The 24815-nt window shown below is 36.5% G+C and overlaps 1 long non-coding RNA gene across 1 annotated transcript; it reads left to right on the forward strand.

Annotated features, from left to right (window-relative positions):
* Positions 1–1125: 1125 nt before the first annotated feature.
* On the forward strand, positions 1126–23033 carry LOC147750971 (uncharacterized). The gene is made up of 5 exons (XR_015299905.1): positions 1126–1172; positions 4300–4369; positions 6380–6450; positions 14237–14307; positions 22601–23033. It is a non-coding gene; the product is annotated as an uncharacterized LOC147750971 (long non-coding RNA).
* The last annotated feature ends 1782 nt before the right edge of the window (positions 23034–24815 follow it).

Consider the following 24815-nt stretch of genomic DNA (forward strand, 5'->3'; position numbering starts at 1 on the left):
GGTATTTTTGAGTTTATGTATCTTCCTTTCTTTGCAGGAATTGAACGGCGGCGGCGTGGGAACGATTTCCGGTCGCCATTTTGTCATGGGATCTTTGGCTGTCTGTCTCCGTCTCCTTGGTCCAAGGGATTTCAGGTACGCGATTTAAATTGTAATGTAATTAGTATTTCTTTTACAGGTGTTCAGCCTTTTTGGTTTATATTCTTTTAATGTTTCTTTTTTGGGCTGTTCTCTCTAGTGTTTCCGTGTAGCCTGCCGTGACGTGTCGGGTTTCCTTCCCCGTGGACGAACAACTTTAAGGTAAGCGCTGTGGTCATGTCTTAGTGCGACTCGGTGTAGATAGATTCAAATGTAATTTGTATTTTCTTACAGGTGTTGTAGATTTAACGTAACAGGTGTTCGGCCTATTTGGTTTATGTTCTTCTGATGTTTCTTTTTTGGCCTGTTCTCTCTAGTGTTTCCGTGTCGGGTCTCATCCGTGGCGTGACGACTTGCAGGTAAGCGATGTGTTTTGTAACTAAACAATTACTGTCACTTTCGAATACCCGGAGTGTTTTTTTACGTTTCAAAAGTAATTTCTAACTTCATTTCTTTCCCTTTATTTGCAGGAATATGTCGGCGGCGTGGTGTCGTAATTCTATTATGCTTACTTTAATAGTTATTTTATATCGTGTGCTTTCTGTGTAGGGAATTATTGCAAAGAGCTATCGTGTTTTTCTACTTTAACAAAATGATATTCACCAGCACTTCTTTTTGTATTTGCAGGCAGCCTGGCGCCAACTCGTCTACCACTAAGCTTTGATATTCAAGATCGGCAAAAGTCGCACATAGCCACTAAGTACTCTAACGAGTCACAGCATCCACGACCTTTTCATTCGGCCAGACAGCCTCCTATCGGCAATTTACATATGTCGAGACAGCAACATCCTAAACAACATCTCACCTACATGTTCTTAACAACAAACTTTGCAAGTCTTTTGTTATTTAATGAACTAACTGCGTTTTTTTTTGTCTTCCACAGTATGTAAAGGACTACAGCCACGGAAAGAAACATTTCTTCGAGCGAGCTCAGAAGGTATACTTCGTGACAGTGGACTGGACCCTCTCGATTTCTCGACCGATCTCAGGAGGTATACTTCGAGACAGCGGACTGGAGCCTTTCGACATAAACTGTAAGTTCCTTCCTGTCTGTGAAAGTAATTTGTCCTTTTGAGCTGCGGTATTACGACCACAATTTTCAGTTTTACACGCGCAAACAAAGCAGTAATAATATGAATCACTTTAGAATAAAATTTTGTTGCCTATACGTTTGTCCAATTTCACCATGTTTTTGTTTAATGCGTTTGAGTTCTTTTTGGTACATTGCCAATAGGTACATTTACGATATAAATGTTGTCGCATGTCTCCTTTATTCATGAACTTTTCAAATTCAAACAAATGCTTACATTGTAAGGACCTCTGTTTATTCAAATTCGCCATTATGTACATTTTGGATGCCTTGTTTGTGCGATGCCACATTTTATTTCATATGCCGAAATCGTGGGGCTGACTTAGCTGACCACAAGCATGTATTTGTCGCAACACTAGATTTAGTCAAAGCATGAAGGCCTGTTACATTTACTGAGAGCATAAAGAACAGTTAGGATAAGGTGAGACCGACGACTTTCAGTGCAAAGTTATACATCGGCAAACTGTGCATGTAGGAGGAAAATGTAGGTAAATTTACGATATAAATGTTTGCGCATGTCTACTTTATTGATGGCCTTTGAAAATTCGAACACATGCTTACTTTGTAAGGCCTTGCTGTTTAATGCAATTCGTCATTATGTACATTTGGGATGCCTTGTTTGTGCGATGCCAGATTTTATTTCATATGCTCAAATCGTAGGGCTGAGAGTTAGATGGGCACAAGCATGTGTTTGTCGCAACACTCGATTTAGTCACAGCATGAAGGCCCGTTACATTTACTGAGAGCATAAAGAACAGTTAGGATAAGGTGAGACACGACGACTTTCAGGGCTAACTTATACATCGGCAAACTGCATTTAGGAGGAAAATGTTTGCGCATGTAAGTTTAGCCCTTTCTGTGGAAGTAATTTGTCCCCTTTTTGAGTTCATATGCTCAAATCGTAGGGCTGAGAGTTAGATTAGCACAAGCATGTGTTTGTCGCAACACTAGATTTAGTCAGAGCATGAAGGCCCGTTACATTTACTGAGAGCATAAAGAACAGTTAGGATAAGGTGAGACACGACGACTTTCAGTGCAAAGTTATACATCGGCAAACTGCATTTAGGAGGAAAATGTTTGCGCATGTAAGTTTCGCCCTTTCTGTGAAAGTCATTTGTCCCAGATTTTATACTGAGAGCATAAAGAACAGTTAGGATAAGGTGAGACCGACGAGTTTCAGTGCAAAGTTATACATCGGAAAACTGCATTTAGGAGAAAAATGTAGGTAGATTTACGATTTAAATGTTTGCGCTTGTCTACTTTATTGATGGCCTTTGAAAATTCGAACACATGCTTACTTTGTAAGGCCTTGCTCTTTAATGCAATTCGTCATTATGTACATTTTGGGTGCCTTGTTTGTGCGATGCCAGATTTTATTTCATATGCTCAAATCGTAGGGCTGAGAGTTAGATGGGCACAAGCATGTGTTTGTCGCAACACTCGATTTAGTCATTGCATGAAGGCCCGTTACATTTACTGAGAGCATAAAGAACAGTTAGGATAAGGTGAGACACGACGACTTTCAGGGCTAACTTATACATCGGCAAACTGCATTTAGGAGGAAAATGTTTGCGCATGTAAGTTTAGCCCTTTCTGTGGAAGTAATTTGTCCCCTTTTTTTAGTTCATATGCTCAAATCGTAGGGCTGAGAGTTAGATGAGCACAAGCATGTGTTTGTCGCAACACTAGATTTAGTCAGAGCATGAAGGCCCGTTACATTTACTGAGAGCATAAAGAACAGTTAGGATAAGGTGAGACACGACGACTTTCAGTGCAAAGTTATACATCGGCAAACTGCATTTAGGAGGAAAATGTTTGCGCATGTAAGTTTCGCCCTTTCTGTGAAAGTCATTTGTCCCAGATTTTATACTGAGAGCATAAAGAACAGTTAGGATAAGGTGAGACCGACGAGTTTCAGTGCAAAGTTATACATCGGAAAACTGCATTTAGGAGAAAAATGTAGGTAGATTTACGATTTAAATGTTTGCGCATGTCTACTTTATTGATGGCCTTTGAAAATTCGAACACATGCTTACTTTGTAAGGCCTTGCTCTTTAATGCAATTCGTCATTATGTACATTTTGGGTGCCTTGTTTGTGCGATGCCAGATTTTATTTCATATGCTCAAATCGTAGGGCTGAGAGTTAGATGGGCACAAGCATGTGTTTGTCGCAACACTAGATTTAGTCATAGCATGAAGGCCCGTTACATTTACTGAGAGCATAAAGAACAGTTAGGATAAGGTGAGACACGACGACATTCAGTGCAAAGTTATACATGGGCAAACTGCATTTAGGATGAAAATGTTTGCGCATGTAAGTTCAGGCCTTTCTGTGAAAGTAATCTGTTCTTTTGAGCAGCGGTATTACGAGCACATTTTTCAGTTTTTATACGCGCAAACAAATCAGTAATAATACGTATCATTTTAGATTTACATTGTCTTGCATATACATTTGCCCAATTTGCCCATGTTTTTGTTTAATGCCTTTGAGTTCTTTTTCATACATCGCCAATAGGTACATTTACGATATAAATGTTTGCAAACTGTGCATTTAGGATGAAAATGTTTGCGCATGTAAGTATGCCTTTCTGTGAAACTAATTTGCAGTAAGAATACGTATCACTTTACAATTCAATTGTGTTGTATATACATTTGGCCAATTTCACCATGTTTTTTGTTAATCCATTTCTGGGATTTAGGTAAGACTAATCTTTCACACACACATATATATATATATATATATATATATATATATATATATATATATATATATGTTCAGTTACAACTTTAGTTCACAAACTGCTTTGCACGATGCGAGAAATTAAATAAAACACTGACAACATTCCTTCTTTTATTTTCACTACGTGCATGCGCGGATTTCTATATTTTTAAAGGCACATACAAACCAGTAACGTGACGCAAATAATTGCCATACTATTACATTAGAACGCATTAATCGCTAATACGCAAAGCTTTAGCTAAGATTCAATTTGCACAGTTTGCATGAGAAAATCACTGCTTTTTTTGCCTGCACTCATAATATTTTGCTAATGCTATTTTTGTTTTGTAGGGTAAAAAAGTACACGTTTGTTGCAACTGACCCATCGACTACACAATTTGAAATTCGTTATATAAACACGGTATGTTAATACTTTATTTATTTTACTTAATACATTTCTTTTTTTAATAATTGCTGTTTGTACTGAGCATTCTTTGCTGTATACTTATACACAAAATTTCGCTCATAAAGCACATCTTATGCTTTTGTACAAGAGCGCCACTGGTAAAGTTGTAGTCAACAGAGAAGGAAAACTTATAACAAACACTTTTTTTACAGGTCCCTGTAGGGAATGCTTTGACTCATTTACCACACGCAATATACATAGATCTCTTTATTTCCTGCCTTCCCTTTCAATTTCTTTCTTGCCTTTCCTTATGTCTCTCTTCTGCATTTACTCTGCATCTCCTTCACAATTTTACATTCAATGTCCTTTCTTTCACTCTCGCATTATTCTTCTCTCCTTTTCTCCGACTTTCTCTTTCTTTTGCTCTCCTTCTCTTTCCTGCATCCTCACTCTTCTGCCCTCACCCTATATATTCATCCCCACCTTCTTTACAGGTCCCGGCAGCAAATGCTTACATACTAAGCTAGCACATGCAACATACATACATTTCACTCTCTTGACTTCCATTTCAATTTTGCATTTTTGCCTTTATCTCTTTTGCATTTACTCTGCATCTCCTTTCACATTTTGCCATCAGTCTTTCTCTTTTATTTACTCCTGCTCTATTCTTCCCTCACTATTACACCTACTTTCTTTCTTCTTCTCTTCTCCCTCTTTTTTTCATGCCCTCTCTTATACCTTCTCTCTCCTGTTTTAATCTTCTTTCCTTCTATCATGCACACTTTCTTTTACTCCATCTCTATTCAGCTCTCACTTTTACCCATCCTTTTCTTCTCTCTCCTGCTCTCTATTTTTTGCGTCCTCCCCCTTCTGCTTGCTATCTCCCGACTTATCTATTATGCTTATCTCTTTTACCTTCTCTTTTCCTATTCCTTCTATCTTTATTTCTCTCACTCTCTTGATATCTTAACCTTTTGCCCCTCTCTTCTTCCAGACACTTTCCACCACTCCTTCTTTCTCTCCTTATATCTCGCTCTTTTGTATTCCTTCTTTATTTCTCTCAATTTTGCACATTCTTCCCTCACTATTACACCTACTTTCTTTCTTCTTCTCTTCTCTCACTTTTTTTCATGCCCTCTCTTATACCTTCTCTCTCCTGTTTTAATCTTCTTTCCTTCTATCATGCACACTTTCTTTTACTCCCTCTCTATTCAGCTCTCACTTTTACCCATCCTTTTCTTCTCTCTCCTGCTCTCTATTTTTTGCGTCCTCCCCCTTCTGCTTGCTATCTGCCGACTTATCTATTATGCTTATCTCTTTTACCTTCTCTTTTCCTATTCCTTCTATCTTTATTTCTCTCACTCTCTTGATATCTTAACCTTTTGCCCCTCTCTTCTTTCAGACACTTTCCACCACTGCTTCTTTCTCTCCTCCTTATATCTCGCTCTTTTGTATTCCTTCTTTATTTCTCTCAATTTTGCACACTCTACCCATCTTACTTTCACACTCTTGTGCTTTTCTTCTTTATATACCCTTTTTCACATTCTTTTGTCAAAAACAAGTTCCTCCCGTTCTCTCTTGCACTCTCTATTCCTTTTTTTTCAATTACCAGCTGCTCTCTCCTTCCTTCTTGCTCCCTCTCTATTATGCTTCACTCTTTATCTATCATACTTCGATTTCCTGCACTCTCTTACTTCTTTATTTTTGTCTTTATCTTTGTCGTCTTTTCACTTCTTTGCGTTCTCTCCATATCAAGCTTCTTTTTAACTTGCACTGTTCATCATCCTTCTCCTTTTTTATTTTCACTCCTTTTCTTTTTGCCTATCCTCCCCTCTTTCTATCCATCTCTCTCTTCTTCCTGACCTCTATCTCTTTCCACCTTGCTACTTTATAGTCTTTACTACTATACTAGTTACTCTATAATACATAGTGCTTCTAATTCTCTATTTACAACTTCTAATATACTTCACACAAATGTCCTCACTCTTTTCAAACTTTTGCTAACAGTATATTTTACTTTTACAGGACAAAAAATTTGCCATTTGGTGCAACTGCCCCATCGAGGACACATCTTTCAAATTCGTTCATTCAACACGGTACGTTCATACTTAAAACTTATTTTACTTTAGGCATTTTTGGGTAGTACTTCCTGTCTGTACTGGGCATTCTTTGCTAGATAGTTATACACAAAAGTTTGCCTCATAAACAACATTTAATTTAGTTTGGAGATTAAAGCAGCACTGGTGAGGTCGTAATCAGGAGAGAGGTCAAAGGTAAAGGAAAACTTATAACTAAGACTTTGTTCTTTCTGTCTGTACTGGGCATTCTTTGCTGGATATACACAAAAGTTTGCCTCATAAACAACATTTGATTTAGTTTGGAGATGAGCAAATGATTAGATACTGAGACAGCACATGCAACATATATACATATCCTTCTCTTGCCTTCCCTTTCAATTTTGCATTCTTGCCTTTCCTCTCTCTTGCATTTACTCTGCATCTCCTTCATGATTTTGCCAGCAGTCTTTCTATTTTATTTACTCCTGCTCTATTCTTTCCTCACTTTCTCCTACTTTCCTTCTTTTTTTTCCTCTCCCTCTTTTGCATCCTTTCTCTTCTACACTCTCTCCTGTATTCCCCTCTTTTCTTTCTTTCTATCATGCACTTTCTTTTACTCACTCTATTCTGCTCTCACTTTTACTCCTCCTTACCTTCCTCTGATGCTCTTTCTAGCTTGCGTCTCAGCTTGCTCTCTCTACTTATGCTTGCTCTCTCCCTACTTATCTATTATGCTTATCTCTCCTTCCCTCTCTTTTCCTATTCCTTCTATCTTTATCTCTCTCCCTCTTGCTCTCTTACCTTTTGCCCCTCTTCTTCTTGCATACCCTTTCCATCTCTCTCCTTTCTTTCTCTACTTCCTAAATGTAGCTGTCTCTTGAATTCATTCTTTATCTCTCTATTTCCTGCGTCCTTTCTCCTTTCTGCTTCCTCTCTCCCTTTTCTATCATGCTTATCTCTCCTGCCATCTCTTTTCCTATTCCTATCTTTATCTCTCTCCCGCATGCTCTTACCTTTTGCCCCTCTCTTCTTCTTGCATACTCTTTTTATCTCTCTCCTTTCTTTCTCTCCTCCTTATGTTGCTATCTTGTATTCCTTCTTTATTTCTCTTTATTTTGCCCACTCCATCTTACATTCACAATCTTGTGTTTTTTTTCATCTATACTCACCTTCTTTCTTCCATCACAATCTGTTCCCTCCTGCTCTCTTTATTGCTCTCCTATATATATCTCTCCTTTCTGCTCTCTCCTTCTCCCTACTACCCCCTATTTCAACTGGTCTCTCTTTCCTTCTTGCTCCCACTCAATTATGCTTCTCTTTTTATCTCCCTCCTTTCTGCTCTTTTCTCTTTGTCATCAATCTCCCTCTTGCACCCTCTTCCAACTGCTCCATTCTTACTTATTTCTTGCTCATGCCCTCCTTCCCACCCTCTCTTTACCTCATGCATTTTCTCTCTCCTTTGCTCTCCCTTTTGCCCTCTCTTTTACTTTCACTTTCTATCTCCTTCCCTATGTTGTTCTCCATTTCCATCTTGCACTCCTTCTCTTTCTTGTCCTCTGACTCCATTCTGCACTCTCTTCTCTCTCCTTTTTGCTCTTTTTTCTCTCTCCTGCACCCTATTCCATCTCCTCTCTCTCCTTCCTTCTTCCTCCCTCTCTATCATGATTATTTTTGTATCTCCCTTCTGCTATTTTCCCTTTGCCATCACTCTCCCTCTTGCCCCTCTTCCAACTGCTCCCTTCTTAATTCTTTCTTGCTCATGCACACCCTCCCTTTAACTCCTGCTTTCTCTCTTCCTTGCTCTTCCTTTTGCACTCTGTGACTTTCACTTTCTATCTCCTTCCCTATCTTGTTCTGGCTTTCCATCTTGCACTCCTTCTATTTTTTGCCCTATGCCTCCATTCTGCAGTCTTTTCCCCTTTCTACGTTCTCTCTCATGATCTACATTATCTTGCGTCCTCTTTACTTCCTTATCGATCATACTTCTATCTCCTGCACCCTCTTCCTCTTTCTCTATCTTCTTTTTACCTCCTCTCTGCGTACTCCGTTCTTTTTTTGCACTCTCTCTTCTTTTTTTAAATTACTTCTTTATTCTTTCTTCTCTATATATCTCTCCTTTCTGCTCTCTTCCTTCTTCTTCCTGCCCCCTATTCCATCTGCTCTCTCCTTTCTTCTTGCTCCTTTTCTATCTATCATGCTTCTCTGTCCTGCACTCTCCTTCTTTTCTAATACTCTCCGTGTTCCTCTTCCTCCCTATCTTTCATTCTTCTCTCTATCTCTTTTATGCTTTCTTTTCTCTCTACCATACCTCTCTCCTGCACCCTCTTCCATCTGCTCTCTCTCCCTCCCTCCTTGCTCATGCCCTACTTCTTACTCTTCCTTTACCTTCTGCCTTTCTTCTTACTCCTGCGTATTATCTCCTTCCTGCCTTCACTCTCCATCTCTGTCCTTAAAAGATACCATCTCTTACCTGCAAGAAATCCCTTGTACCATGGAGACGGAGACAGACAGCGAGCCAAGGATACAGACCGGAAATTGTTACCCCCACCGTGCTGTCGCAAAATACCTGCAGAGAACAAAAAAAAATACGTGATTAAACATTTCGGATGGGGCATTCAAAAAATACAGTCATTTATATTACAAAAGACATCATCGCTTACCTGCAATTTGTTCCGCCACAGACAAAGAAACCTGATACGTCATCAAAGGCAGGTCCCGGCAATGCCGGGCTAGAATCGGGGGCGTTCCCGGCGTCGTTTTGTCGGCAAAAGCCAAAGAATCTTGAACGCCCCTGAGTCTGCTTTAAATTGACGGACAGGCCCCTCGTCCAATGGCTAGGCTCAATTTATGGAGCCAGACAATGAATGACGAGGGCCGACCCAAACTCACACTACAGTTCTCATTAGGGTTTGGCCTGCGCAAAAAAGCTGCTCCCTTTGCGCCCTGCGTCCTTTCTCCTTTCTGCTTGCTCTCTCCATCCTTTTCTATCATGCTTATCTCTCCTGCCCTCTCTTCCTATTCCTTCGATCTTTATCTCTCTCCCTGTTGCTCTCTTACCTTTTGACCCTCTCTTCTTCTTGCATACCCTTTCCATCTCTCTCCTTTCTTTCTCTGCTCCTTATGTCGCTATCTTGTATTCCTTCTTTATTTCTCTTTATTTTGCCCACTCCATCTTATATTCACACTCTTGTGCTTTTCTTCATCTACCCTCTCACCTTCTTTCTTCCATCCCTCTCTTTACATCATGCTTTTTCTCTCTCTCCCTTGCTCTCCCTTTTGCCCTCTCTCTTACTTTAACTTTCTATCTCCTTCCCCATATTGTGCTACATTTCCATCTTGCACTCCTTCTCTTTCTTGCCCTCTGACTCCATTCTGCACTCTCTTCTCTTTTCTCTCCCCTTTTTGCTCTCTTTCTTCTTACTCTTAACCCCTATTCCATCTGCTCTCTCTCCTTCCTTCTTCCTCCCTCTCTATCATCATTCTTTTTTTATCTCCCTTCTGCTATTTTCCCTTTGCCATCACTCTCCCTCTTGCCCCCTCTTCCAACTGCTCCCTTCTTAATTCTTTCTTGCTCATGCACACCCTCCCTTTAACTCCTGCTTTCTCTCTTTCTTGCTCTTCCTTTTGCACTCTGACTTTCACTCTCTATATACTTCCCTATGTTGTTCTGCCTTTCCATCTTGCACTCCTTATATTTTTGGACCTCTGCCTCCATTCTGCAGTCTTTTCCCCCTTTTACGTTCTCTCTCATGATCTCCATTTATCTTGCATCCTCTCTACTTTCTTATCTATCATACTTCTATCTCCGGCACTCTCTTCCTCTTTCTTACTTATCTTTCTCTAACTTCTTTTCACCTCCTCTCTGCATACTCCGTTCTTTCTTGGCACTCTATGTCGCTATCTTGTATTCCTTCTTTATTTCTCTTTATTTTGCCCACTCCATCTTATATTCACACTCTTGTGCTTTTCTTCATCTACCCTCTCACCTTCTTTCTTCCATCCCTCTCTTTACATCATGCTTTTTCTCTCTCTCCCTTGCTCTCCCTTTTGCCCTCTCTCTTACTTTAACTTTCTATCTCCTTCCCCATATTGTGCTACATTTCCATCTTGCACTCCTTCTCTTTCTTGCCCTCTGACTCCATTCTGCACTCTCTTCTCTTTTCTCTCTCCTTTTTGCTCTCTTTCTTCTTACTCTTAACCCCTATTCCATCTGCTCTCTCTCCTTCCTTCTTCCTCCCTCTCTATCATCATTCTTTTTTTATCTCCCTTCTGCTATTTTCCCTTTGCCATCACTCTCCCTCTTGCCCCCTCTTCCAACTGCTCCCTTCTTAATTCTTTCTTGCTCATGCACACCCTCCCTTTAACTCCTGCTTTCTCTCTTTCTTGCTCTTCCTTTTGCACTCTGTGACTTTCACTCTCTATATACTTCCCTATGTTGTTCTGCCTTTCCATCTTGCACTCCTTATATTTTTGGACCTCTGCCTCCATTCTGCAGTCTTTTCCCCCTTTTACGTTCTCTCTCATGATCTCCATTTATCTTGCATCCTCTCTACTTTCTTATCTATCATACTTCTATCTCCGGCACTCTCTTCCTCTTTCTTACTTATCTTTCTCTAACTTCTTTTCACCTCCTCTCTGCATACTCCGTTCTTTCTTGGCACTCTCTCTTCCTTTTTTTAATTACTTCTTTATTCATTCTTCTCTATATATCTCTCCTTTATGCTCTCTTCCTTCTTCCTGCCCCCTATTACATCTGCTCTCTCCTTTCTTCTAGCTCCTTTTCTATCTATCATGCTTCTCTGTCCTGCACTCTCCTTTTTCTTTTCTTTTTCTCTTTCTAATACTCTCAGTGATCCTCTTCCTCCCTATCTATCATTCTTCTCTCTATCTCCTTTATGCTTTCTTTTCTCTCTACCATCCCTCTCTCCTGCACCCTCTTCCATCTGCTCTCTCTCCCTCCCTCTTGCTCATGCCCTACTTCTTACTCTTACTTAACATTCTGTCTTTCTTCTTACTCCTGCGTTTTATCTCCTTCCTGCCTTCACTCTCCATCTCTGTCCTCATCTTGTATTCTCTTTCTATTTTGCACTCTTTGGCTCACTGTCTCAGTCTCCATGGTGCAAGGACCCCCATAGAGAGAGATGTAGATGGAGGGCAGTAAGAAGAGAGCAGTTGGAAGAGGGGGCAAGAGGAAGAGTGATGGCTAAGGGAAAAAAAAGCAAAAAGGAGAGGGAGATAAAGAATAAGGATAGATAAGGCAAGAGAGAGAGTATGCAGAGAGTGAGCAATAGAAAAAACAGATAAAAAAGAGAAAGTTAAAAGGATAAAAGAGGGAGCAAGTGCAAGAGAAAAATAGTACATAGGGAGGAAGAGAAAAAAAAGACAAAAAGAAACGTAAGGGTAGAATGAAGTCAAAAAATCCTTTTCAAACTTAAAAAAAAACCGGTCATTCAAAAGAGACAGTCATTTATTTGTTACAAAACACATCGCTTACCTGAAAGTTGTTACGCCAAGGAGGAGACCCAACACGGAAACACTAGAGAGAACAGCCCAAAAAAAAAACATATTATAAGAATATAAACAAAATAGTTAAACACCTGTAAGAGAAATACTAATTACATTACAATTTAAAACGCATACCTGAAATCCCTTGTGCCATGGAGACAGCGAGCCATGGATCCCAAGACAAAATGCCGACCGGAAATAGTTACTATCTTGCACTCTTTGTTTCCTATCTTCTATCACAATTGTACACTTACTTTTCGTCTTCCCTCTCTCTTCCTCCCTCTCTTCCTCCCTATCTACTATTCTTCTCTCTTGCACATTCTCCCTGTTTTGCCTTTAACTTTCTCTCTTTTCTATCTTTTATCTGTTTTTTCCTCTTGCTCACTCTCTGCATCCACTCTTTCTCTCCTTCCTTATCTATCATTATTCTCTTTATCTCCCTCTCCGCTTTTTCCCCCTTTGCTATCACTCTTCCTCTTGTTTCCCCTTTGCTATCACTCTTCCTCTTGCCCACTCTTCCAACTGCTCTCTTCTTTACTGCCCTCCATCTACATCTATCTCTATGGGGGTCCTACTATGGACACTGACAGCGAGCCAAAGATCTCAAGACAAAATGGCAACAAGAAATACTTGACCAACCCTGCTGTCAAATACTGCAACAAAAGAAAAATAAATTTAGTCACATTCGGCGCATTCAAAGTGACAGTATTATCAGCTTTACAAAACACAACATTGCTTACCTGAACGTCTTTACACCACTGAGCTGGCCCTCTTGCTCCTGCACTTTCTTCCATCCATTCCTCCTTCTTGCTCATGCCCTACATCCTACCCTCCCTTTTTCTCTCTCTCTCATGTCCTCTCTCCTTCCTGCCTTCACTCTCTATCTACGTCTCCATCTTGTCTTCACTTTCTATCTTGCACTTTTTTTACTTGCTATCTTCTCACTCCATTCTGCACTTACTTCTCTTCTTGCTTTCTAGCTCTCTTGATCTCTTATGTGTCTCCTCTCTTCATCAACACTTTCTAGCTACTTTGTGTGCTTTACACACATTTTTCCACTTCACTTTACTAAGTTAGTGTGAGCATCCCTATAAGGCTATATAGATGATGTTAACTATAGTGTTTATTTAGGAACACTATGCAACAACTATAGAACACCCTGGACAAACGCAATGACTTATATTTACAACTAATTGTGTGAAAGTTTTATATGTTTGTCTGTTATTTCTTTTACAGGTGCACAAACACTCCGCAATTAGGAGTATTTTTGGAATGAGCAATTGCTCTTCCCCCTTTTTTTTATGCACTAAATCATTTTTTTGATATTTTCACTTTCACGCCCCCAGGTCAGGGTGGGCGATTAGAGAGTCCATACCGCCGGGGTATAATTCTGTCATTATAAATGCCTAAGTAAATGTAAACAACTGTAAAACATGAAACATGTTGACTGACTAATTAGTATTTTAAATTAACAAATCCATTACCTTGGGCATTAAATTCAGACACATAACTCTTTCATTTGTGTACTAAGCATCAAGAATTATAGATTTTTACTTACACATTAGGCAGTTTTAATTATAAAACTCACAACATGCCTTTTTCACAAAACCTGCTCCGCAGTCTTCTGGCGTCGTAGCACACCAAAGAGGCATTCGGCCTCTTTGGTGGGGCCCAATGATGAAGCATGACACTGACTAGGTCGGTGTGTGAGGGCTTTCTTTTCCACCTAAAGTGAGTGTGCAATTCCCCAGTTGCATCACTCAGTCTCTGTGGCAAATTCAGATGTATTTAACGTCTCTTCTATTGTTTATTTAGATTTAACAAGGGATTAAGTGTTCCTTAATCTCACTACCTCTCCTATTCCTTTGTACTTGCTTAAAATTACAAACAATGCATCTAATACACTCTTTACAACTTCTCATAAAAATCACTTCATGTAATTTACATTTCTATTTTTTTGTAGCTTACATTCTACACCTCTATATCCTCTCTTCCTTATCAGACTTCTCTCTTTTCCTTATCTTTCTCTTCATCTTTCCACTACTCTCAATATTGCCTAACAACCCCTCTTTATTAAAATCTCTTCTTCCTGCCCTCCATCTCTCTCTATCTTGCTCACTTTATCCTCCTTACTACTATACATTACTAGTTACTCTATACTACATACACTTCTAATACTCGATTTACGACTACTAATATGCTTCACTCAGTCCACACACATACTACACATACAACTTCTACACATAGTCTTGAGTATCGAGCCGCTTTTATTATATTAATATGTCAACTCAATATTAATGCTTGTTTCATTCTTCCTTAGATTGCCAATTGATTGAATAACATCAGACGTTCATAATTGTTTGACACAACATCAGTGAAAACATCATCACGGTAAAAGTATCTATTTTGCTTCTGTATTGACTTGTAAGTATAGAAATAGCAAGGGAAAAAGCAAGACACATATCAACACACACCCATATATATATATATATATATATATATATATATATATATATATATATATATATATATATAGTATATACTTAGAATTCGAAAAGATAGTATAAAAGATTTCCATAGGTAACATTAATCTTAAGAAAAAAAAATAGTTAACAAAAAAGTAAAAGTAATTGCTTTTTATTTTGCTACCAGCTCCAACTATAAAACAAGTCCAAAACAACAATAGAGTGGATTTAGAGAAAAAAAAACTAGACAAAATCAGATATATAATTAGTTATTAAAAAAATTATATATATATTTATATACTTAACATTGAAAATTATTTCTTTTATAAAGACAATTGCTAATTGTTTGGAAATATATACAATTAGAAGTATGTTTTTTAAATAAGCTATCAACCTGTAACTTGGAATATATTTAACAGTAAAATAACTATATATATATACATATAAATATATCCAAATATATATATATCCAAATATATATATATATATATATATATATATATATGCTAATAGTATAACTTATAGCTAGTACATCACTAAAATTGTAAACAAAATACATCTAAATCTGCTACCTAAAATACAAAGCAAAAAAATAGTGTTCAATTAATTGCCTTGCATTATAGTTAACTACAAAAGAAAATATAAATTAGCAATAGATATATAGATATATATATATATATATATATATATATATATATATAGAGATTAAATAAGAGAACGAAAATAGACTCGCGTATAACAAAAAAATCTAGCAATACTGTAGCGATATCAAATTATTTCATAAATTAGATTAGCTAAGATGCAAATACTAGCAGCAGATTATCATCAAGGTCATGACAAATTTACATGCAATATGCAATTCTAGAGGTTATCAATGCTTGCCAAATAGTACTTTTGCAATTATACACAACTATTACAAAGATGCACATACATGGACTAAAGAAGACTTGCATTACATTATGAAATTAGGTGATGCTTTATATATAGATATGCATTTACTTAATAGCGAACAACTTAGGCATCCAGATGAGTTACCAAATTTTATTGAACACAATACTACTATCTATTCTCTTAAACTTAAAGAACCTTATTATGGAGACATATTACAACAATGTGACCCTTCGTTTCCAAATCTCAACAAAATATTAAAACCTGCACTTAATTCCAACTCCGGTGTTATACTTTGCATGGAAATTTATGTTATTTCCATTTTTAAGAAAAATGATTCGTACTTTGTATTTGACTCACATAGTCGTGATAAGACTGGAATGCCTCATCCAAATGGAACATGTATTACTATACAGTTCACATTTGAAAAACTTCTAGAGTACATCACTAATCTGGCACACTATCTTAAGAAACCAAACCTGAATTGTGTGCCGTATGAATTAACTCCAATACAAATAAGTACGATTACAAAAGAATCACTTCAAAAAGCAATGGTGCGTCATGAAAAAAATAAGAATGCAGTAGCACCGAAAAATTTTTATGTGTATTCTACTAAAGGTAGTGAAAATTTTTTCACACAAGCATTTGAAATGCGTATAGAAAATGCCAAAAAAATCATTCAGAGATGTCAATCTAAAAAAAATACTTTTTGGAATAAGGAACAGCCATTAGCATTTTTAGATAATACTCCTAGTACTAGTACGTATTCCTGTGCAATTCTCACTACAACAGGGCCTAATAATCAATCTAAAAAGAACAGCAAGCAGATCAGCACAACACAATATACTAATACACCAGAAGAGACTACTCCTACTGACACATATGCAAGTATACTTAAGAAAACACTTAAGAGCAACACAGAAAGACAACATATTAATAGCACACACATAAATGTACAACAAACAATACCAGCAAGTAATTTAAATACCAACACATATTCTACTAATGTAATTAATAACACACACATAAATGTACAACAAACAATAAACACAAGTAATGTACATACAAACACATATTCAAGTGATTACTATAATACATATAAACTTATTACTGGAAGTAATGACAGTTTACTTCATGATAATATACACAATAGCACATTGCAGAACAAGGAAAGTAGCACAAATAATACCAATATAGATTCACATATTTTAACACAAACACCACAAGAAATTCCCTTTTTACATAACACACATCCACAGGAAAAAAATACACATAGTGATAAAACTATTCACTATACACATTGTCTTCAAAATAGTATATTTGCTATTCTAAAGAACTACTGTAAACCAGCATATATTTGGGATAGTGTAGACTTGCACTGTATTATGAATCTTGGAGATGCTTTGTACACTGAAATGCACTCTGTCGATGAACAAGATTGTATGCAACCTCTAAAGTTACCAAATTACATAGTTAGCAATGACATAATCTATTCTACAAAGCTCAAAAAATGCTTTAGCGAAGAACTAACAAAATCAGCACAAACTTTACATAGTAAATTTATATCTGCACTAACTTCTACAATTAATTCACAAACTGGTATATTGATCTCTATAGGTAGATATATAATTTCAGTCTTCAAAACTCTACATACATACTCTCTATTTGATTCACATAGCCAAAATGAAAATGCAATACAACATCCTAATGGAACATGTATTGCTATCAACATTGACTCTATTAATCTTATTATAGAATACATCCTAAAGTTAGGCAATAGAGAACAAATGACTAATTCTGAGAGTATTACTTTAGATTTAACTACAGTGAACATAACAACAATTAGCAAAAAAGGATTACACCAAACACAACGGAATCATAAACAAGGAAATGTAAAGTCTAGAAAAAGCATATATGTTCATACGACACATATATCTATAAATGCATTAGGGGAAATTCCTTCGAATAACTTACAAGTAGAAAATACAATAATAAACACACAAAACAGCAATAGTCAGGACAATAGACTGCATGTAACAGAAGACAGTTATTTAGCTTCACACATAGCTCTTAACAATACTGAGATAATAAACACATTAACAGCTAATGTTGAATCACTAATTCAACCAACCAATATAGAAATTCTAGAAATAAACAGTAATAGAAAAAGAAAACGGACACAAAACAAAGAGAATGAACCTAATCATAGACATATAGCAGGTCAAACAACAAATGAGATAATTAGGATATTTCAGGAAGAAATACGATATGGACCCGAGTACACTTGCACTATTTGCAATCAACTATGGCATAAGCAAAGTCTTCAAAATACACACAGTATTAGTAAGAGAGCTAAATTCATAGAATGTAATATTAGCAAATACAGAACAAATGAGATATGCAGAACATGTTACACATATATATCTAAAGACAAAATACCTCCATGTTCAGTATATAATGGGATGACATTTCCTGATATCCCAGCAGTCTTACAGTTGCATAACTTAGAAGAAAGATTAGTATCGCCAAGAATACCTTTTTTACAAATTAGAACATTACCACGTGGATTCCAAAAATCTCTATCAGGTGCAGTAGTAAATGTCCCTGCAGACGTTATGACAACAGTAACTGTTTTACCAAGGCAAATTAATGATAACATGACAATTCCAATAAAATTAAAAAGGAAATTAAGTTATAAATCTTATACCCATTATGAAAATGTTAGACCAAACAAAGTTAAACGTGCAGCTTTATATTTAGCCACTACAAGCACTTTGTTTCAAGAATATGGAATCACTATTAATAAAGATTGGGATTATACAACACAAGATATACATTCTTGTGATGAGACTTCAGATACAAGTAATACGTCAGATTCCTCAGACAACATTCCAGCAGGAAATTTAGATACTATGTTAGATAATGAAACTATTACTACAGAAACAAATAATATTTTAAGTTTAGCACCTGCAGAATATAACACACCAAGAGGCCTGTATGAAGACAAAGATTCTGAATATTTGGCATTCCCAACTATATTTTGCGGAAAACGAAGGCCGACTAATGAAGAAAGGCATGTCCCAATACATTACAGCACAATCTGTCAATCAGAAGTAAGAAGTAATGATCTAAGAGTAGCAAAGTGTGTTACTAATCTTTTCTTTAAATTAAAAACATTACACATTAAACAATTACAGAGCAAAATATTTATATCTCTTAGGAAATACTTTAATAATGGAAACATTATAACTGCCAAAGACATAAAGAATAAATTAGATACAATTTTGCAGTATAATGAAGGATACAAAATACTTAAAACTATCCGTAGTTCACCACCATATTGGGAGCAATGCAAAAAAGACCTCTTTGCTATGATTAGACAATTAGGATTACCAACATTTTTTTTAACTTTATCTGCTGCAGAAACGAAATGGTATCACTTAATTAACATATTATTACGTACAGAAAAGAGACCAGAATGCACAAAAGAAGAATTTAACAATATGTCATGGGAAACAAAATGCAAATTAATACAGCAGAATCCCATTACATGTGCAAGACATTTTGACTTCCAAGTTCGGAAATTATTTAATTCTGTTTTATTGCATGAAAGTAATCCAATTGGCAAAATTATTGATTACTTTTATAGAGTGGAATTCCAACAACGGGGATCACCACATATACATGCTATAATATGGATAGAAAATGCTCCACTATATGAAACTTCTGATAGAAATGAAGTCACTACTTTCATAAATAAGTATGTTACATGTGCAAAAACAGAAGAACCAGATATAGAGTCTTTACTACCTCTACAAAGACACGGCCATACCAAAAACTGCCGTATCAAACATAAAAGAACATGCAAATATCATTATCCCAGATATCCAATGCCTGAAACTTTTATACTAGAACCAATAGAGCTAGACAAAACAAATAACGAGCTCTTACAGCAAATTGAACTAATACATCTAACTATAAATAGCCAAGAATTTTCAAATTATACTTTTGAACAGTTTTTACATTCAATGAACATAGATCTAAAACAATATACTTTATGTATACAATCTATTATACAAAAAAATACTATTTTCTTGAAAAGGACACCAGCTGAATGCTTTATAAATAACTACAATCCAACTATTTTGAAAGCATGGCAAGCAAACATAGATATACAATACATCTTAGATGCATATGCATGTGCTGTGTATATTGTTTCATACATTAGTAAATCACAGCGAGGAATGAGCAAACTAATTGCCCAAGCTGCTAAAGAAGTACATGCCAATCCAAGTATTAAAGAACAACTTAAGCATATAGGGAACAAATTCTTAAACTGTACAGAAATAAGTGCACAAGAAGCAGCATATCTAATACTACAAATTCCTTTACGGAAAAGTTCAAGATCTTTTGTATTTATCAATACAAGTCCTAATGAAAAGCGTACATACTTATTAAAAGACATCGAAACTATCAATTCTTTACCAGATGAGTCTTGTAAAATACAATATGATAATATTATAGTCAGGTATAGTAAACGCCCTGTAAAATTAGAAACATGTACATTAGCTGACTATGCATCTATGTATAATGAAAAGAAAAAATGTAAAGGAAAAGAAGAAACAGGCCATGACAATTTCCTTATTGAAAATAACTTTCATAGCTCAGATGACGAAGAACTTGAGATAAATTTAGTAGACGAAACAAACTGCATAAAAAGAAAAAAAGCAAGAGTAATTCGCTATTGCAGATTTAACATCAAAAATGACTCAGAAAATTACTATAGAGAATTGCTCATGCTTTTTTACCCATGGCGAAATGAACATAATATAATTAATAACAAGGAAACTTATTATGAACGCTATCTAGAACTTAAAAATGCAGTTGATTCAAACCATAATAAATATAATAAACATAATAAACAACTAACAACTAATAGCAATGAAACTAGTATATTAGATACATTGCTACCACCAATAGATACAGAAGAAGATAACACCATATGCCATGAAGAGCAAAATAATGAAAACCCATTGTATGACCTATCATTTGATTTAGGGATTAGAAGTACAAGTAGAGAAGAATCAATAAGCAATAACATAATGCCAAAAGAACAATATGATAGTATAATGCAAAATCTAACAGAAGAACAACTTAACTTTATATATCATCATTTGCATTGGGTTAAAACAAAAGAAACACCATGCTACACATTTTGTACAGGTGGTGCAGGAGTAGGCAAAAGTTTCCTTATAACAGCACTTTACCAAACATTAGTACGTTATTACAATACAAAAGCAGGAGAAAACCCAGATAACATATATGTATTGCTTACAGCTCCAACTGGCAAAGCAGCACATAACATTCAAGGACAAACACTACATAGTACTTTTAAAATACCTATTTCACAAACACTAACTCATAGACAGCTAACTCATGAGAATAGAAGCACACTACAAGGTCAGCTAATGCATCTTAAATTGCTAATAATTGATGAAATATCAATGGTAGGGGCTAATGTATTCAACTTTATACATAATAGATTGCAAGAGATAAAAATGTCTGATCTCCCTTTTGGCGGAACATCTATTTTAGCAATTGGAGACTTTTACCAATTGAAGCCAGTTTTTGACCCATACATATTTGACAACCCAAAACATTCATATAGGCCAGTAAGTACTAATTTATGGCAGACACATTTCAAGTTATTTGAGTTGACTAAAATAATGAGACAACAAAATGACTTGCCATTTGCTCAACTACTAAACAGATTAAGAGAAGGGAAACAAACAAATGAGGATATTATACAGATAAAAACACGAGAAATAGAGCCACCTGAAAACATTAGCAAAACAATCCCTTACATTATGGGAACTAACAATGAAGTCAATAGCATAAATAATGCAGTTTTATTAGAACATATAACCCATTACCCAGTTTACACAGCTACAGCAATAGATACAGTTGCAGCAGACTTAAGTGAAGCAGTAAAAAAAAAAATACTCAAACAGTTGCCCACAGATTCTACTAAAACAATGAGCCTGCCATCAATATTACATATTGCATTGCAATTAAGATATGATTTAACTAACAATATAAATGTCAATGATGGTTTAACAAATGGTGCAACAGGTATAGTAGAATTTGTGGAAACTATCAATAACAGCCCAAATGTAATTTGGATTAATTTTGATAAAGAAACAGTAGGCAAATTAACAAGACAAGAAAACAAACACATATATCACAGTAATATTTTGCCTCATTGGACACCCATTCATGCTATTACACGGCATTTCCAATATACACAGAAATTTATAACTATTATATGCAAACAATTCCCATTGAGACAATCATCTGCAAGAACTATACATAGAACACAAGGAGAAACAATTGAGCCCATTTACATTCACTTTAACAACAGTAAAGTACATCATCTACATTATGTAGCTTTAAGCAGAGCTAAATCTTTAGACAACATATACATTAGAAACTTTCAGCAAGACAAAATAGCTGTACATCCAAAAGTGCATGAAGAAATGACACGTTTAAGAACACACATGCTATTACAAATATCAGTACCACAATTAGATAGCTATAGACAACAGTGTAATATAATTGTCCATAACATACGGTCCTTGCAAAGAAATTACACTGCTATGAAATCAGACAAAAATATCATGAACAGTGATATTATATGCCTTACTGAAATCAACACAACTAGAAAAGCAGATAAGAATACGTTCTTAATAGAACAATATCACCTAGTATTATTTGATAAATTTCACAACCAGCACACTAAGCATGGTATTGCCATTTACTACAAAAAAAACATGCTTTTATCGCCAATATATCAAACACAACACGAAATTGACTTTTTAATTTTCACTCAGCATCTTAATGATTCAGAATACTTATTTATTATACTGTACAAACCACCACATGTACTTTTGCAGACATTATTACAAGCTTTAAGTAGCATAATTTACTTGTATCCAAATTCAAAATATGTCATCATGGGAGACTTCAATATAGATTTAACACAAATGTCACCAAACAGAACTTTGCTATTAGAATATATGCTGCAGCAATTTCAATGCCAGCAAAAAATACAACAATACACAACAGACTACAATTCTACACTAGATCACATCTATACTAATGACAACATCATGCACTACGGTACATTAGAATCATATTATAGTGATCACAAAGCATTATGGGTGGCAGTTTAAAATGCAACCACTTCATTAACATGCTATTTTATTACAGGTAATAGCAAAAGGGGAAAAATTTATGCTCAGAATGTGTACTAACATTTTCTCTCATTTCAGATGATTTCCATAGAAGACCTCAAAAAAATGAAACATGAAGACAACAAACCTTACCAAAAAACAATCCGAGCCAACGTAATAAAATGTTCGACAAAAACAAACTATACAAATGCTAAACAAGAGCACAAAGTCATGTATCATCTAGCTCTAGCTGATGAAAGTAGTTGCATTAAAGCAACGTGCTACAATGAGCCATTTTACCAGCAAACTAAAGAAGGAAATGCTATTATGATTCGCAATTTCTTAGCCAAAAACAATGTGATTATCATCACGAAACAAACGAAACTATCACGCATGATGCCCTTATCTATACCTCAAGAAATAATACAGGAGGCACAATATATCCTACAACCCCCTGCTCCACCAATATCACCGATAAAAACAGTAAAAGCAGCTTCACTACGCTCATTAATGAGCATTTCTGGGACTATTGCTGAGGTAAGCTTATAAAAAAAAAAAAATCACCCTTTTACACGCACACTATGTACCAAAAACTCTTGCACACAATACTTACACCTTTGAAAAACTCTCACTCTTTGACAAACTCTCCCTCTTCGACAGACTCTCTCGCTCTTTGACAGACTCTCTCTCTCTTTGACAGACTCTCTCTTTGACAGACTCTCTCTCTTTGACAGACTCTCTCTTTGACTCTCTTTGACTCCCTCTCTCTCTCTTTGACAGACTCTCTCTCTCTTTAACAGACTCTCTCTCTCTTTGACAGACTCTCTCTCTCTTTGACAGACTCTCTCTCTCTTTGACAGACTCTCTCTCTTTGACTCTCTTTGACTCTCTCTTTGACTCTCTTTGACTCTCTCTTTGACTCTCTCTTTGACTCTCTCTTTGACTCTCTCTTTGACTCTCTCTTTGACTCTCTCTTTGACTCCCTCTTTGACTCCCTCTTTGACAGACTCTCTCTCTCTTTGACAGACTCTCTCTCTTTGACAGACTTTCTCTCTCTTTGACAGACTCTCTCTTTGAGCAGACTCTCTCTCTTTGACAGACTCTCTCTCTTTGACTCTCTTTGACTCCCTCTCTTTGACAGACTCTCTCTTTGACAGACTTTCTCTCTTTGACAGACTCTCTCTCTCTTTGACAGACTCTCTCTTTCTTTGACAGACTCTCTTTGACTATCTCTCTTTGACTCTCTCTTTGACTCACTCTCTCTCTTTGACAGACTCTCTCTCTTTGACAGACTCTCTCTCTCTTTGACAGACTCTCTCTCTCTTTGACAGACTCTCTCTCTCTTTGACAGACTCTCTCTCTCTTTGACAGACTCTCTCTCTCTTTGACAGACTCTCTCTCTTTGACAGACTCTCTCTCTCTTTGACAGACTCTCTCTCTCTTTGACAGACTCTCTGTCTCTTTGACAGACTCTCTCTCTCTTTGACAGACTCTCTCTCTCTTTGACAGACTCTCTCTGTCTTTGACAGACTCTCTCTGTCTTTGACAGACTCTCTCTCTCTTTGACAGACTCTCTCTATCTTTGACAGACTCTCTCTTTGACTATCTCTCTTTGACTCTCTCTTTGACAGACTCTCTCTCTTTGACAGACTTTCTTCAACAGACTGTCTCTCTTTGACAGACTGTCTCTCTTTCACAGACTGTCTCTCTGACAAACTCTCTCTCTCTTTGACAGACTCTCTCTCTTTGTCAAAGAGAGAGAGAGTCTGTCAAAGAGAGCGAGTCTGTCAAAGAGAGAGTCTGTCAAAGAGAGAGAGTCTGTCAAAGAGAGCGAGTCTGTCAAAGAGAGCGAGTCTGTCAAAGAGAGAGAGTCTGTCAAAGAGAGACAGTCTGTCAAAGAGACAGTCTGTCAAAGAGAGACAGTCTGTCAAAGAGAGAGAGAGTCTGTCAAAGAGAGAGTCTGTCAGACTGTCTCTCTTTGACAGACTGTCTCTCTTTGACAGACTCTCTCTCTTTGACAGACTCTCTCTCTCTTTGACAGACTCTCTCTCTCTTTGACAGACTCTCCCTCTTTGACAGACTCTCCCTCTTTGACAGACTCTCTCTCTCTTTGACAGACTCTCTCTCTCTTTGACAGACTCTCTATTTGACAGACTCTCTCTTTGACAGACTCTCTCTCTCTTTGACAGACTCTCTCTCTCTTTGACAGACTCTCTCTCTTTGATAGACTCTCTCTTTGACAGACTCTCTTTAATTTCTATTACCAATTTTGTCTTACAGGAAGAAGAAATAAAAACAATTGTTATTGCCGGAC

This window comes from Lissotriton vulgaris, chromosome 1_1 (assembly GCF_964263255.1).
Source record: "Lissotriton vulgaris chromosome 1_1, aLisVul1.2, whole genome shotgun sequence".
Classification (NCBI taxonomy): domain Eukaryota; kingdom Metazoa; phylum Chordata; class Amphibia; order Caudata; family Salamandridae; genus Lissotriton; species Lissotriton vulgaris.